Source organism: Pelodiscus sinensis, chromosome 1 (assembly GCF_049634645.1).
Source record: "Pelodiscus sinensis isolate JC-2024 chromosome 1, ASM4963464v1, whole genome shotgun sequence".
Classification (NCBI taxonomy): domain Eukaryota; kingdom Metazoa; phylum Chordata; order Testudines; family Trionychidae; genus Pelodiscus; species Pelodiscus sinensis.
Genome location: NC_134711.1, coordinates 51,419,555 through 51,435,126, shown reverse-complemented (window position 1 = coordinate 51,435,126; position 15,572 = coordinate 51,419,555).

The following is a 15,572-nucleotide window of genomic DNA, read 5'->3' as shown; positions in this document are numbered from 1 at the left end:
CCTCACTAGATTTGCAAGCCTGCCCACAAAGATGCTCTTTCCTCTCTTGGTTAGGTGGATCCCATCTCTTCCTAGCAATCCTTGTGCCTGGAATAGAGTCCCATTGTTGAAGAAACCAAAGACCTCTCTCCGAGACTATCTGCGCAACCATGCATTTACGACGATCCTTACCTAGACCTTTTCCTTCAACAGGGAGGATGGACAAGAACACCACTTGTGCTTCAGATTTCTTGATCCTTCTTCCCAGCACTACATAATCTGCAGTGACCCGCTCGAGGTCATTCTTGGCGGTGTCTTTAGTTTCTACATAGAGAAGCAGGAAGAGGTAGTGGTCCAAAGGTTTGATCAGTTTTGGAAGACTCTTGGTCACATCCGAACTCCTGGTAAGCAGCACACTTCTTGAGATTCCAGGTCTGGATGGCAGATGGATGACTCAGTCCCTCTTAGGAGGGACTCCCCGACCACCACCACCCATCTTCTTCTTTTGAGGGTGGTGGTCTTGGAACCCCCATCCCTAGGATTACACATCCCATGCCTTCCGGTAGATGGTGTCTCCTTGTGATTTCTTCCCTGAAAGGTCCCTGCCAAAGCATTCTCCACCGTAGTGCCTGTGCAGAGAGCCTGAAAGCAATTACTTACCTCCACAGGAATGGGGCATACCTGAGTTGGTCTTCTCCTAGAGGTTACATGCTGCCAGTTTTCTTCCTTGTCCTGTACTGCCCTCACTGTCTCTTCAGCCTACAGTGCCTGCAGGATTAAATGCTGCCTTCTATCAAGGAAGTCTTCATCTTCTCCGATTGAACATAGGGTTGATACTTGGGCTCAAGTCCTCTAATTTTTTCTTCCAAATGGCAACCAGCTTGCACTTATTGCAGATGAAATCCCTTCTATCTTCTGGGAGGAAGACAAACATGGCACATGCTATACTGGTAACAACAGCAGACCTATCACTATCCATACCTGCCTTCCTTCAGAGAGATTCCTCAGGGTATGTCTACACTACAGCACTAATTCGAACTAAGCTAATTCAAACTAGTGCATCTAGACCTAAAAACTAGTTCGAATTAGCATTTTGCTAATTTGAACTAGCATGTCCATATTGAGTGGACTCTGAACCGAAGTTAAGGATGGCCAGAAGCAGTGCCAGCAGGGCATCAGGTTAGGACTTAGAGTATGGAGCTGCTGTCTCAGGCTAGCCAAGGGCTGTGCTTAAAGGGACACGACCCCCACCCCGGACAGACAGTTCTCAGGGTTCCCCGCTTGCTTGTCTACCTTGATGAGGGACAGCAAAGCAGTCCTGTCTTGGAGTGCCCTGAGTGCCCACACTCGGTGAATCACAGCACTTGGCCATCAGCCCAGCTGCACTTGCCGCAGGCTGCCCTCCGGGGGGTAAATCGGGGGGCTGCAGGAGAGCTTCCACCCTGAGGAGCCCGCAGAGCCACCCCAGTCCTCCCCATCGGGGGCTCGTACCCCATTCCTCCCTCACCTCCTTCCATTTACCCCTCCCTAGCCCCCCTTCCTGATATAAAAAATAAAGGACACGTGTTCAAAAATAGAAACTCTCTTTATTTAACAAAACTGCGGTGTGGGGGGGGGGGGGATAACCTCTGGGGAGACTGGGAAAAGGAGGTAGGAGAGGGGAAGAGAGAGCATGGGAGAGGGGAGGGGGAATCCTGGGAGGAGGGAGCTGGAAGGGGGAAGCCAGGGGAAGAAGGAGGAGGGGAAGTATAAAACTATGGTATGCCATATCTTCAGTACTGTGTACAGATGTGATCTCCTCACCCCAGAAAAGATATTTTGGCCTTGGAAAGGGTTCCGAAAAGGGCAACTAAAATGATCAGGGGTTTGGAACAGGTCCCATATGAAGAGAGGCTAAAGAGACTGGGACTTTTCAGCATAGAAAAGAGGAGACTGAGGGGGGATATGATAGAGGTCTATAAAATCATGAGTGGTGTGGAGAGGGTGAATAAAGAAAAGTTCTTCATTAGTTCCCATAATATAAGGACTAGAGGACACCAAATGAAATGAATGGGTAGCAGGCTTCAAACTAATAAAAGAAAGTTCTTCACAAAGCAAAGAGTCAACCTGTGGAACTCCTTGCTGCAGGAGGCTGTGAAGGCTAGAGCTATAACAGAGTTTAAAGAGAAGTTAGATAAAGTGATGGAGGTTGGGTCCATGGAGTGCTATTAGCCAGGGGGTAGGAATGGTGTCCCTGGTCTCTGTTTGTGGAAGGCTGGAGATGGATGTTACGAGACAAATGGCTTGCTCATTGTCTTCGGTTCATCCTCTCCAGGGTAGCTGGTGTTGGTTGCTGTCGGCAGACAGGCTACTGGGCTAGATGGACCTTTGGTCTGACCCAGTACGGCCGTTCTTATGTTTTTATGTTCTAAGCTTAGGGCTCAGGGTCGGGGGTCTCACTGGACCACCTTGATTTTCATACAAACCTGCTCCTGGGTTTGCATATGGCCTTTAGTAGCCAGGCTGGCAGCTATCCTACCCTAGATGGCCACTTTCCTGTGCCTACTGCAGTGGTCATGGACGTTGGAGGCCTCCCCCCAAACCTGGATGAGGTCCATGATCTCCGCACTAGACCAGACTGGCGCCCGGCTCTTGCAGCCCCGGGCAGGCTCCTGGGAGCCACCAGCCTGGTCCCGGGAAGAGGAGGAGGGCTGGGTGGCATCGGGTGGCTGGCTCGTGCTGTGCCAGGTGCAGGGTCTGCTGGCTGGGTGCTGGCAGGCTTGCACCTGGCACAGGCACCATAGCCAGACTGTGCCCCTTTAAGGACTCTGGGGCTGGGAGGGGGGCAGAAAAGTTTCTCTGGTCGTGCCCAGAGTGACCACCAGGGCAAGCTGGGAAAGGCTAGCCTTCCACTATTTCGAATTAAGTGGCTACACAGCCCTTAATTCGAACTACTTAATTCGAACTAGGTGTTAGTCCTCGTAGAATGAGGTTTACCTAGTTTGAATTAAGCACTCTGCTATTTCGAATTAAGCTCAAACTAGCTGTTTGCCTGTGTAGCGCCTATGAAAGTTAATTCAAACTAACGGCTGTTAGTTCGAATTAACTTTGTAGTGTAGACATACTCTCAGATATTTTTAAATGCCCCCTTGAAGGGTGAAAGAGAAAAAAAATGTAAGGAAAAGACCACCAAACACTATGGAGCTCCCCCCAGGGCATGCTCCCAGGCAAAACTACCCTGTTGGCTGCTGCCCTGTTCTCTGCTCTCTGCATTTGCTCTGGCTGCCTTTTTATAAGCATGCTGGGTAGGCCCAGCTCAAAATCTTGTCTCTAATTCAATCAGTCCCTGAAGGCCCACCTGGAACAAAGCACTCCCAATTCACACTTTTCAAACTTTCCAACTGCCGCTCTTTTCAAACTGCCTCTCTTTTCAAACCACTAACCACACAGTCAAACAAATGCTCACACACAGACAAACACTTTTGATACTAACCCCACCAGCTCACAACACATCCCCTTAAAAGCCACACTTAACTAAGCTCCTCTTGGATGTTTCCCAGCCAAACTCCCCTGTTGGCTGCTGCCCTGTTCACAGTCAAGAGACACTTTAAAGATTAACAGATGTATTAGGGTATAATCTTTTTTGAGATACAAGCCACTTCCTCAGATGCTTGAAGATAAAAGAAAAAAGGCAGGGATACAGATCTGGGAGTGTGATATCAGTGCTAATTAAATCAGAGTGAATGTGGCTCACATCTAACAGTGGTGAGAAAGTGAGAGTACCTGAAGATGAAATTACCTGAATGCATGTAGTCTAGACAGTTGGTTACCATGCTGTGGACAATCCAGGGAAACAATAGGCATTAGGAGAAATTTGTATACCACCTTGTGAGTTTTCCTGAGAATGTTTCAGACAGCCTATGGATAATGGCTGCTATGACTCATGCAAGGACATGTGACTAGACCACATGACTCTAAACTCCAATTTTTGTACCTGTATTTTTCCACAAACTGGGCTGGGAACTTGGCTTGGAACAAAGGTTGTGTCTAGATTACATCCCTCTTTCGACAGACGGATGTAAATTATGTACCTCAAAATTGAAAATGAAGCTGAGATTTGAATTTCCTGTGCTTCATTTGCATAATCACGTAATGGCGCTCTTTCGAAAAAGTGGTATTTTGAAAGTAAAACTGCTGTCTAGATGCGGTTCTTTCAAAAAGGGAAGGCTTTTTCGAAAGATCCTGTAAACCTCATTTTTTGAAATGAGCTTCCCTTTTCGAAAGAACCACGTCTAGACCGTGATTTTACTTTCAAAATAGCGGTTTTTCGAAAGAATGCCATTACGTGATTATGCAAACGAAGCACGGGAAATTCAAATCCCAGCTTCATTTGCAATTTTGAAGTGCCTAATTTACATGCCTCAGTCAAAAGAGGGATGTAATCTAGTCACAGCCAAAGGGTTCCAGCCCTACAGACACTATATAAAGTGGGGAGTGATCACATCTTTTGTCTTCACTCCCCACACAGAGAACTTCAAGAAATATCTGAGGAATGAAGATTGAATGGAGGGAAATGTTGATCCCAGGCTAAAGGAATTTTTAGCTTGTGTATGGAAACTTGGTGACTGCTTGTATCATCAGTCATGGTGAGAAATTGCTGATTCATATCTATCTAGCATATTAGGCTTAGTTTGCCAGGGGGTAGGGAGAGAGGAGGCTTTGGTTATTTGCTAGGTAATCTGTTTTGCTCTGTTTGCTATCACTTATAATCACTTAAAATCTATCTTTCTGTAGTTAATAAACTTGTTTTATGATTTATCTTCATCAGTGTTTTGAGTGAAGTGTCTGTGGAATGGGGGCGCGGCGGCCCCATCCCTGAGCCGGAGCAGCAGCTGAGGAGTGCAACTGTCTGGCCCCTCCCCTGCACCACTGCTGTGCATGCTCCAGCTGTGTGCTGGGAGCTTTAAATGCCATCAGTGCGGAGAGTGTAAGGGGAGACATGGAGACAGCAGTGCGCTGGTTGGAGAAATGCCTTTCAACCAGGCAGAGGATGGGAGTTTCCCGGCCTCCTCACTGCTTGGGCCGCCGATGTTGGATGGCCCCATAGGGCCTTGACACAGGAGGGACCAGAAGCTACCTGACATTCCCTCAGAGCCTCCCCACCCTGAGGGACGACTAGGTGGACACCAGACACCAAGGGAGACGGAGGTCGCCAAGCCTGAGAAAGCGTCTTCTCTAGGATGGAGTGAAGGGAGGTAGGCTCTAGCATGGGTAGGAAGTGGCCCAGGGCGGGTATGGATGCCCAAGAGGTTGATGGGTTTTGGGGTATAGCCCCCGTCAGCCAGGTAGCGGCGTCTGCCCCTACCTTTAGGGCCCTGGGCCAGGACCCAGAAAAGTGGGAGGGCCCAGTAGCACTTTTCTTATTAGTGCAGCTAGCCAGGCAATAAATTACTTTAAAGTTCTATGGAACTCCCAGTATGGTCAATATATATATGTGAGAAAAACTTAAGATTGCAGGAGACTATTGACAAGATAAACGGGAAAGAGACCTTCAAATAAAAAGCCATTTTTAATACTGAAGTTGTATCAACCTATCACTTTGCCAGGGAGTGAGTTCAAATACTACTTGAATCACAAGTGAAAATACTGGATGATCTTCTTTTAATTCCTACGTTTATTTATATGTTAAAACTACCATATGGTTTTGACTAAGAGTGTCTACTTAAGAAATGTTAAGAACTAAAAGTGAAGGGTTATTTTATATCAGAACTGGAGAAATATGCTAATGGCAGAGCTAAGCATTTCTTCACTGATTTTACTTCTTTTGGACTAGTCTAATCCTAAACCTTCCATTACAATGGAAGAGGCTTTGGGCTATGTGGTTCTGTATGGAATACGGGTCACCCTTTATAATATTATTGATACCCATATAAGAAAATTGCAGTGATTCTTATACAAGATATGCAATATAAGGTATCAATGGAAAAGTTATGATTTGCTAAATATGATAAAGTTGTTTATATGTATATATAATCTTGTTTATATGTAATTTGTTTATATGTATGTATGTGTAATCTTTGTATTGTGAGTTATGGTATGTTAGTACTCAAACCAGTGCTGTGTTTCTGGATGACAACCTCAGAGTTGCATCAACATTATCTGGCCTACTTGATGGCCCATCAAGGACAATCAGCTGTATAATCAACCCATTGAGAGAAGCTAGGGCTATGCCTATGAGGCTGTGTCTAGACTACAAAGTTCTATCCGAAAAAGATATGCAAATTGTGAATCACAATTTGCGTATCTTTTTCAGCTTTTCTTCCAAAGAGTCTTTTCTGACAATTGGCCCATCTACAGTGGGCCAAATGTTGGGGAAAAAAAGCCTCTTTTGGAACATCCCTTCTTCCTTGTAGAACGAGATTTACAGGGATGCTGAAAAAACACGTCTGCTTTTCCATTTTTTTTTTTTTGGAAAAGTAGACACATTCCTTGGACACAGCAAAGCTTTTCTGGGATCCCAGAGGTTTCCCAGAAAAACTCTTTAATCTAGACGTGCCCTGAGTCAGCAGGAGATGTAAGGACATGCCTATGACCAGGGATTCCAAATATTTTTCCATGCTCATGTACTATGAATTTATGCTTAGGACAAAGGATCTACAAGCCATATGGCAAGGGGTAGAAAAAAGCAATTGCATCATCTCCATTTTGTATTCAGTACCGCTTCTCTGCTCTGGAATACCTTCTCTATAAACTAAAGCTTTGAATAAGAGATTGATAGACTCATCCAAGCTATGGATGTGTTCCAGAGGGATTTTTTTAAGCCAGCAAACTCACCTGTGTTGCTAAGAACCTGATATATGGATTCTTTTCTTTTTCTTTATAAATATTTAGTTTTAGATACTAAAGGAATAGCTGGCAGTGTACTACTTTGGGTAAGATCCAAACTGATATTGATCTGGTAACATGGCTGTTCTTTGGGGATTAGAAGAACATTTAGTAATAGTGAAGAGGGTTTTAAGTAACTTCTCACTTTACTGGACCTATTTGCAGATTGGAAGCAAGAGACTGGAATGCTGTATGATTTCTTTTTATTCTAGCTTCTTGATAAAGAATATGGGGGATGAGGACCATAGTTGTATGCTTGGTTGCTAAATCTAACTACAGTGTTAATCATAAGTTTTGGGAGACTCTGCTATTTTTTTTAGCCTGGCCTGGCCTTGAGCAGCCCACATTGACAATGCCAAGGTGCCTTGGGTCACAGTCTGAATCTGGTTCCCACTGAGTCCTAGAACTACCACAGACTTTGGTCAGAGCAGGATTGGGCTTTATCTGTTAATAGGAAACAAGGAAAATGATGATTTCTTTTTTTTTCTCCTACCTTCACTTCTGTTAAAAATAAAAGTCTTGGATAAATCCATATATCTGATGTACAGTTAAGTTTTAATCAGACCCTGTAATTATTTTTCTAAGTAGTTAGCAATAGCCCCCTCTATTGTTTTCTGCATGATGAACATTAAGAGTGCATCTATCCTGCACCATAACTCAAAATAAGATACACAATCTGAGCTACACAAATTGCGTATCTTATTTTAATGCTCTTTACAAATAGTTTATGTTGTCATTTGGCATTATCTACACAGTGCTACATTTTGAAATAAAGTGCTATTCTGCAACGTCCCTTACTCCTCGTAGACTGAATTTACAGGGATGTTGGAATAGCGAGCCTGAAATAACGGTCTTGCTGTGAAGACACAGGATAGCTATTTCAGGATTCTCTGGTATCCCAAAATAGTGTTGCAATATAGACGTACTGTTATTGTGCAGCTACAGTATATGGAGTCTTTCTTTGACTAAGCAGCTTTTAAAGTTACAAAATGTCAAAATTTACTAAATATGGTTCTTCATCTTGTAGTTTTGTTCATGATAAAGTATTTATTCTGTCCCTCACTCAGGCCATATTTGACAGAAAACATTGTCTGCCTTAACGGCAGCAGTTTTTCATTGTTTTCTATTTCCACTCATCTATTGCAGAAATATTGGTAGTGCACAGTGTAAAGATGACCCAAAAAACAAAAAGCTTTTTGTAGCTGTAGTCCCCTTACTAACGGTGCCTCTACTTATTCTCTGGGAAGATCCTGTGTGCTGCAGTCTAGCCCCAGAGACTACAATTCCCATGAGCCCTGGAGGAAACCAGGAAGGAAGTGACTTTTGTTTGGGAGTTCTGAGTCTCTCCTCGTGTGTGAAGGAAGACTCAGCAGTCTGTGGACTCTTCCTTCTGTTTTTGGAGCAGAAAGGGAGCCAGGCTGTTGTGGAGGAGTTTGATTCAGTTCAGTAGCTGTTATGTTGCAGTTACAGACTGGGACAGTGAGCCTTTGGAACAGGGATTTAGCAGGCTGCTTCTGGAGGCCCTTTGGTTGTACTTGTGGCTAGAAGCTACCCTGCATCCAGCACACAGAAGAAGACTGTGAATTTTCTCAATTTTTTTTCTTTGAGAAAATGCTGCCTGGGACAGGCCTCAGAGATTCAGACTAACTCTGGGTTCAAAGAGAGGCAGAGAGGCCAACCCAGTGAACCAGAGATGCGGCATAGCTTGGACCCAAATACACACAGCCTACAGAGAATCTCCATTACAGCTGCAGTTCTTCAAGAATGCCCACGCAAGCAAGAGTCTGGGACTCTGAGTCCAGGGGTGTGCATACTCTCGGGTGGGATAAATATTGGCAGTGCAAATGGCAGCTAGCTAAGTTCCTTTTACTTCTGTGTACTTTGTTAATTGATGTTATTCACTGTTAATTTGTTAAATCCTGTTTCTTTAAGTTAAGTAAAGGTTGTTCCTTCTAACGCAATCTATTAGATGTATATGATTTATGATTTGTAATTGTTGTTCTGGAGTTAGATTCAATTTATTGTTGGAATAAGTTGGAGGTTCCCAAGGCACACCAGTAAGTGTGTTACAGGGCCAGCCAGATGGAGGCACTGCCATTGTATGTTGTTTACGAGCAAGGGACAGCAGCAAGGGGGTGGATAGGGTTTCCCCAACTAAACAACATCATCACTGGTGTACTCAGGATCTCCTTTTATGTTAAAACCATCAGGCGCCCAGACACACCTGTGAGTGTGACCTGCTCCCGAGTAACCCGGGGAGGAAAAAGGGGGTTACATAGACATCAACTAACATTAATGTTGCAGTGAGAACTTGTGATTGGTTTGATTATAAGCTCAGGCTGTCAGGAATGTTTACATAGAAAGCCAGTGTCATTCACCCCCAAAACACAAATACTAGAGAATTAATAGATTTTTTATGAGATAGCATGAAAGTGGAGTTTAATCATAACGAGTTCATAGATCAGTAATACTAACTGAAAGGTTTAGCTTTCACCTTGTCTCCAGGAGATGTTAGAAAACTATATTTAAATCCGAGTATATGTGCAATCATTTGTGGCAGGGCACTCAATTTCATTTCAGTCATGCCATTCTCCTTGTATAGAACATGGTCTTCTACATACAGAAAGAAGAGCAACAAAAGGAGTAAGATTTTAGGAATTTATGGAGGATTAAAATTTCCTCAGAGGTCGATTAATCTGTAAATGGTAACGTGAGAGACAGGAGCCAATAAAAAGTGTTTAAAATGTGCTGAGTTAGCGTAGTGTCTCTTAATATACCCTAGTGGAAATGTATTAAATGATTTGTAACTTCTTCAGTCTTTTATTATAAAACTATGTAGTGCATCTGAATAATATGATGGACTAAATGCTGTTCCTTTATGAGTCCTATTACAGATTTATCACTGATGGTTAATCGGTGTTATTATGATGACCTGGTAATATGGGAACTAAGAAAATAACAAAGTATAGGAATGAAGTCTGAATAGTAAATTCCTACTGAACCAGAACAATGTTACAAAAGGAGCTATGTGAAGAGGATAATTGGGATCAGTCATTAACCTTATGAATAATAGTCTATCATGGGTATCTGATCTTTCATAAGGGAGTCTAGCAAGTGCTTTCACTGACCCAGCAAAGTTAAATAAGGACCACAAGGAAGTAAGGGTATGTCTACACTACAGTGCTAATTCAAACTAACTTAGTTCAAATTAGTTAATTCGAACTAAGCTAATTCGAACTAACGCATCCAGACTAAAAAACTAGTTCAAATTAGCGTTTTGCTAATTCGAACTAGCATGTCCACTGTGACGGGGCTAACCTGCCCCGCACTGACCAGGAGGAAGGGGAGCCCATTTATTGGGTAGAGCACGCCCCTCCCCCACAGCTCTACTGGGCATGCTCGAAGTGCAGCCTCTCTATAAAAGACTGCTGGGCTGCTCAGTTGGGGCAGACCGCCGGGGAGGAAGGAGCTCCGGCCCAAGCTGCAGGCCCACCGCCGGACCTGCCGCCAGATCCGGAGCCGGAGGGAACGCTGCTTTTGCTACCACCAGCTCTGGGGCGAGCCCGCCCCCAACGCCGATGCCGGGGGGCCGCTCGCCCCGCTGCAGAAGACGCCCCGGTGCTGCTGCCCCAGGGATAGGACCAGCAGACGGGGCTGCCGCCGACAACCCAGCATCGCCAGGTGGGACCTCCGTCGGCCGCCAGATTGGGGTAGGAAGCAACCCAGGGCAAGGGGCCGGGAAAATCCCCCCCAGTGGGCTTGGCATGTTTCGGGGAGGACCCCCCCGCTGAGCCAGTGGTGGGAACCACCCACCACCATTAGGGCCCTGGGTTGGGGTCCGGTGGAGAGGGAGGGCCTGGACCCCCCCTACCCCAACCCCGCAGGGCTGGACTAGGCCTCTGGGCCTGCTGCGAGTGTTGGACTAGGCCTCTGGGCCTGCTGTGAGTGTTGGACTAGGCCTCTGGGCCTGCTGCGAGCGCCGGACTAGGCCTCCGGGCTGGTGGCTAACGCTTTGTTCCCGGAGAGAAGGGGACGGGGCGGGCGGGACCCCGCCACAACTGGTGGAGAATGTGGGCATTCATCCCCCCCCCGAGTAAAAGGGGGTGCAGAGAGGGGTTTTCTTTTTTTGGGTGCTTAGGAAAAAAAAGGCAGGATTTAGTCAGGCAGGTGCTCGAGGGGGCCTAGGGGAAGATGGCCCCCCGGAAAGGTAATAGAGAGGCTGTTGGGCAGCTCCTGAAGAGTTTGCCCAAGGAGGACCGGGAGTGGATCCGGCGACAGGGGCCCAAGACTTTAGGACAGGCGGTAGCCCTATTGAAAGGGCACTGGGTTGGCGGAGTAGCCCTGAGGGGGACAGGACGCCCAGGGAGCCTCCAGGGAGACCCCGGGAAAGAGAGGGGCACCCCCAGGGCCTCTAGCTATGGGCAAGTACTAGCGGCTGGGGTGCAACCGCAGAAAGAAGGTGGGACAAAGATACTCATCCCAGTTAAGGTGCAAGGGGAGGAGGCCACAGCCTTGGTGGATACGGGCTGTGGACAGACGCTGATAGAAGAAGACCTAGTCAGCAATCCAGAGCAATGGGGGCCCCCGGTGAGAATGCAGTGTATTCACGGGGAGGTGAGGACGTACCCCACAGCTAAGGTGAAGCTAGCGATCGGGGCGCACAAAGAGATGTGCAGCGTAGGGGTAGTCCCCCGACTGGCTTACCCCGTGGTGGTAGGGCGGGATTGGCCCTACTTTTGGACCCTACTGCAGGGCTACAGGCGAGGGGACCCCGAGGAGGGAGGCCCAGAACAGCCACAGGCAGCGTTAACAGAACTGCTGACGGAAGAAGACCCTGGGGAAGGGACCTCAAGGGGGGCCAGGAGGGGAGCCCCACGACCCTCTCGAATTGACGCCCCCCCCATAGATCCCCAAGAAACAGCCTTCGCCCTGGATGGAGATTTCCTAGAAGAACAAAGGAATGACCCAACCCTCAGCCGGGCCTGGGAGCAGGCGGGAGGACCCTAGTCGACGGACCGGCCCCCACCAGAGGGACCCCAAGGCCCGAGGTTCGAGATACGGGGTGACCTGTTGTACCGCCTGACCCAAGACCCGCAAACCCAAGCCGAGATCTGCCAGCTGCTGGTACCACAATGGCTTCGGGCGACGGTGTTGCGGTTGGCACACGATGTGCCCTGGGCAGGCCACCTTGGCTGGGAAAAGACGTTGTGCAGACTAGCCCAGTGGTTCTTCTGGCCGGGAATACATCATGCGGTGAGGGACTATTGTGCATCATGCCCCGAATGCCAGCGTGTTAACCCCGGTGGGGTCTCCCGAGCCCCGTTGGTCCCTCTGCCCATGGTAGGGACACCTTTTGAACGCATAGGGCTGGATTTGGGCGGGCCGCTGGAGCGAAGTGCCAATAAGAACAAATACATTCTGGTCATTGTGGACTACGCCACCCAATACCCGGAGGCGATTCCCCTCCGGGTCACGACAGCCGCGCCATTGCCGATGAACTTTTAAAAGTGTTCGCCAGGGTGGGCCTCCCGAAGACAATCCTAACAGACCAGGGAACTAATGTAACATCCAGGCTGATAACGGAGTTGTGTCGCCTACTGAATATTCAGTCCCTGAGAACCTCCGTGTACCACCCCCAGACGGATGGGCTGGTGGAACGGTTCAACAGGACGTTGAAGTCAATGCTGCGGAAATTCGTCGACGACGACCCGTGACAGTGGGACAGGTGGTTGCCAGCTCTTCTCTTCGCTGTAAGGGAGGTCCCCCAAGCCTCCACGGGTTTTTCCCCTTTTGAATTATTGTATGGCCGACGACCGCAGGGAATTCTGGACCTACTGAGAGAGACTTGGGAGGGACAAGAAAGACGCGCCCAGGGGACCATCCACTATGTGTTACAACTACAGGAGCGGCTAGAAGAATTGGGCTGGCTAGCCCAGGAGGACCTACGGTCGGCGCAGGAAACACAAGCACGCCACTACAACCAGAAGGCGAAGGTGCGGACCTTTCAACCCGGGGAGCGGGTGTTACTCTTATTGCCCTCTGCGGAGTCCAAGCTATTAGCAAAGTGGCAAGGACCATTCGAAGTCGTGCGGAAGATCGGGCCAGTCGACTACGAGGTGAGGCTACCAGGGCGGCGGAAAGATTTACGAGTGTACCATGTAAACCTCCTGAAGGCCTGGAAGGAGAGGGAAGCAATGATGATCACCCCCTTCCCCCCAGAGGACGAGTTGGGACCGCAAGTGGGAGCCGCGACGGAGAGCCCCCAGGTAGATGTCGGGCAAGACCTGAAGGAGGAACAACAGCAACATCTACAAGAACTCATAGCGCGATTCCCGCATGTGTTGTCCGCTAAACCAGGAAGGACCCCGTTAATTAGTCACCACATTGCCACAAAACCAGGGTAGAAAGTACGGGATAATTATCGTCCCCTACCCAGGAAGATGTGGGACACCGTGCGCCAAGAACTAAAAGAAATGTTGGCCCTAGGGGTGGTGGAAGAATCCCGAAGTGAGTGGAGGAGCCCCATAGTGCTGGTCCCCAAGCCCAATGGCTCAGTGAGGTTTTGCATCGACTTCCGCAAGGTGAACGCCATCTCCCAGTTCGATGCCTACCCCATGCCCCGGGTAGATGTACTACTAGAATGCCTGGGGAGGGCCAGATATATCTCGACGCTGGATCTCACTAAAGGATATTGGCAGATCCCGTTGACACCGATGACGAAAGCCAAAACAGCATTCCCAGCCCCTTTTGGGCTCTACCAATTCACGATGATGCCTTTCGGACTACATGGAGCCGCTGCCACATTTCAGCGGCTGATGAATCAAGTCTTGGCACCCCATGATGCGTATGCAGCGGCATACATCGATGATATTATTGTGTACAGCGAAGGATGGGAGGAACATCTAACCCACTTAGAGGAGGTATTGAGGGCCCTAGGGGAAGCCAGGTTAACAGCGAACCCGGCCAAGTGTCACCTAGGGAAAGAAGAGGTAACCTACTTGGGGTATACGGTGGGGAAGGGACGGGTGAAGCCCGTAATAGACAAAATTCAGGCCCTCCGAGAATACCCCACTCCCACCACGAAACGACAGGTGAGGCAGTTCCTGGGGTTGGTGGGATATTACTGGTGCTTTGTCCCTAACTTTTCCACCATAGCAGCCCCCCTGACGGACCTGACCAGAAACCAACACCCACGGCGGGTAGAGTGGTCAGCAGCGAGCGAGAGGGTGTTTCAAACCTTGAGGGACCACCTTATCCGGGGACCGTTATTAGCCCAGCCGGATTTTGCCAGGCCCTTCATCCTACAGACGGATGCTTCCGAGGTAGGCCTCGGGGCCGTGCTATCCCAGGAGGTAGAGGGAGTAGAACACCCTCTACTGTACTTAAGCCGCAAGTTATACCCTAGGGAAACCCTGTACTCCACCATAGAGAGGGAGGCACTGGCCGTGAAATGGGCTGTGGACGCACTAAGGTATTATTTGCTGGGGAGTACTTTTTTGGTAGTGACAGATCACGCCCCTTTAAGGTGGTTGCAAACAATGAAAGACACCAATGCGCGTATCATGCGCTGGTACCTAGCCTTGCAGCCATATTCGTTTCAAGTGGCACATAGACCAGGGAAAGCGCACGGCAATGCAGATTTTTTTTCGCGCATAGCTCCTGAGGGGGAGCCACCAGAAAGGAACCTTTTAAGGGGGGAGGTGTGTGATGGGGCTAACCTGCCCCGCACTGACCAGGAGGAAGGGGAGCCCATTTATTGGGTAGAGCACGCCCCTCCCCCACAGCCCTACTGGGTATGCTTGAAGTGCAGCCTCTCTATAAAAGACTGCTGGGCTGCTCAGTTGGGGCAGACCGCCGGGGAGGAAGGAGCTCCGGCCCAAGCTGCAGGCCCACCGCCGGACCTGCTGCCAGATCCAGATCCAGAGCCAGAGGGAACGCTGCTGTTGCTACCACCAGCCCCGGGGCGAGCCCGCCCCCAACACCGATGCCGGGGGGCTGCCCGCCCCGCTGCAGAAGACGCCCCGGTGCTGCTGCCCCAGGGACAGGACCAGCAGACGGGGCTGCCGCCGACAACCCAGCATCGCCAGGTGGGACCTCCGTCGGCCGCCAGATTGGGGTAGGAAGCAAACCAGGGCAAGGGGCCGGGAAAATCCCCCCCCAGTGGGCTCGGCATGTTTCGGGGAGGACCCCCCCGCTGAGCCAGTGGTGGGAACCACCCACCACCATTAGGGCCCTGGGTTGGGGTCCGGTGGAGAGGGAGGGCCCGGACCCCCCTACCCCAACCCCGCAGGGCTGGACTAGGCCTCTGGGCCTGCTGCGAGTGTTGGACTAGGCCTCTGGGCCTGCTGCGAGCGCCGGACTAGGCCTCCGGGCTGGTGGCTAACGCTTTGTTCCTGGGGAGAAGGGGACGGGGCGGGCGGGACCCCGCCACATCCACACAGAGTGGACCCTGAACCGGGGTTAAGCAGTGCCGGCAGGGCATCAGATGAGGAGTTAGAGCATGGAGCTGCTGTCTCAGGCTAGCCGAGGGCTGTGCTTAAAGGGACCCAACCCCCACCCCGGGCAGACAATTCTCAGGGGTGCCCCGCTTGCAAAGCAGTCCTGGCTTGGATTGCCCGGAGTACCCACACTGGGCACATCACAGCACTCGGCCATCAGACTGGCTGCACGTGCCTCAGGCTGCCCTCTGGGGAGTGGGGGAAATTGGGGGGCTGCAGGAGAGCTTCTAC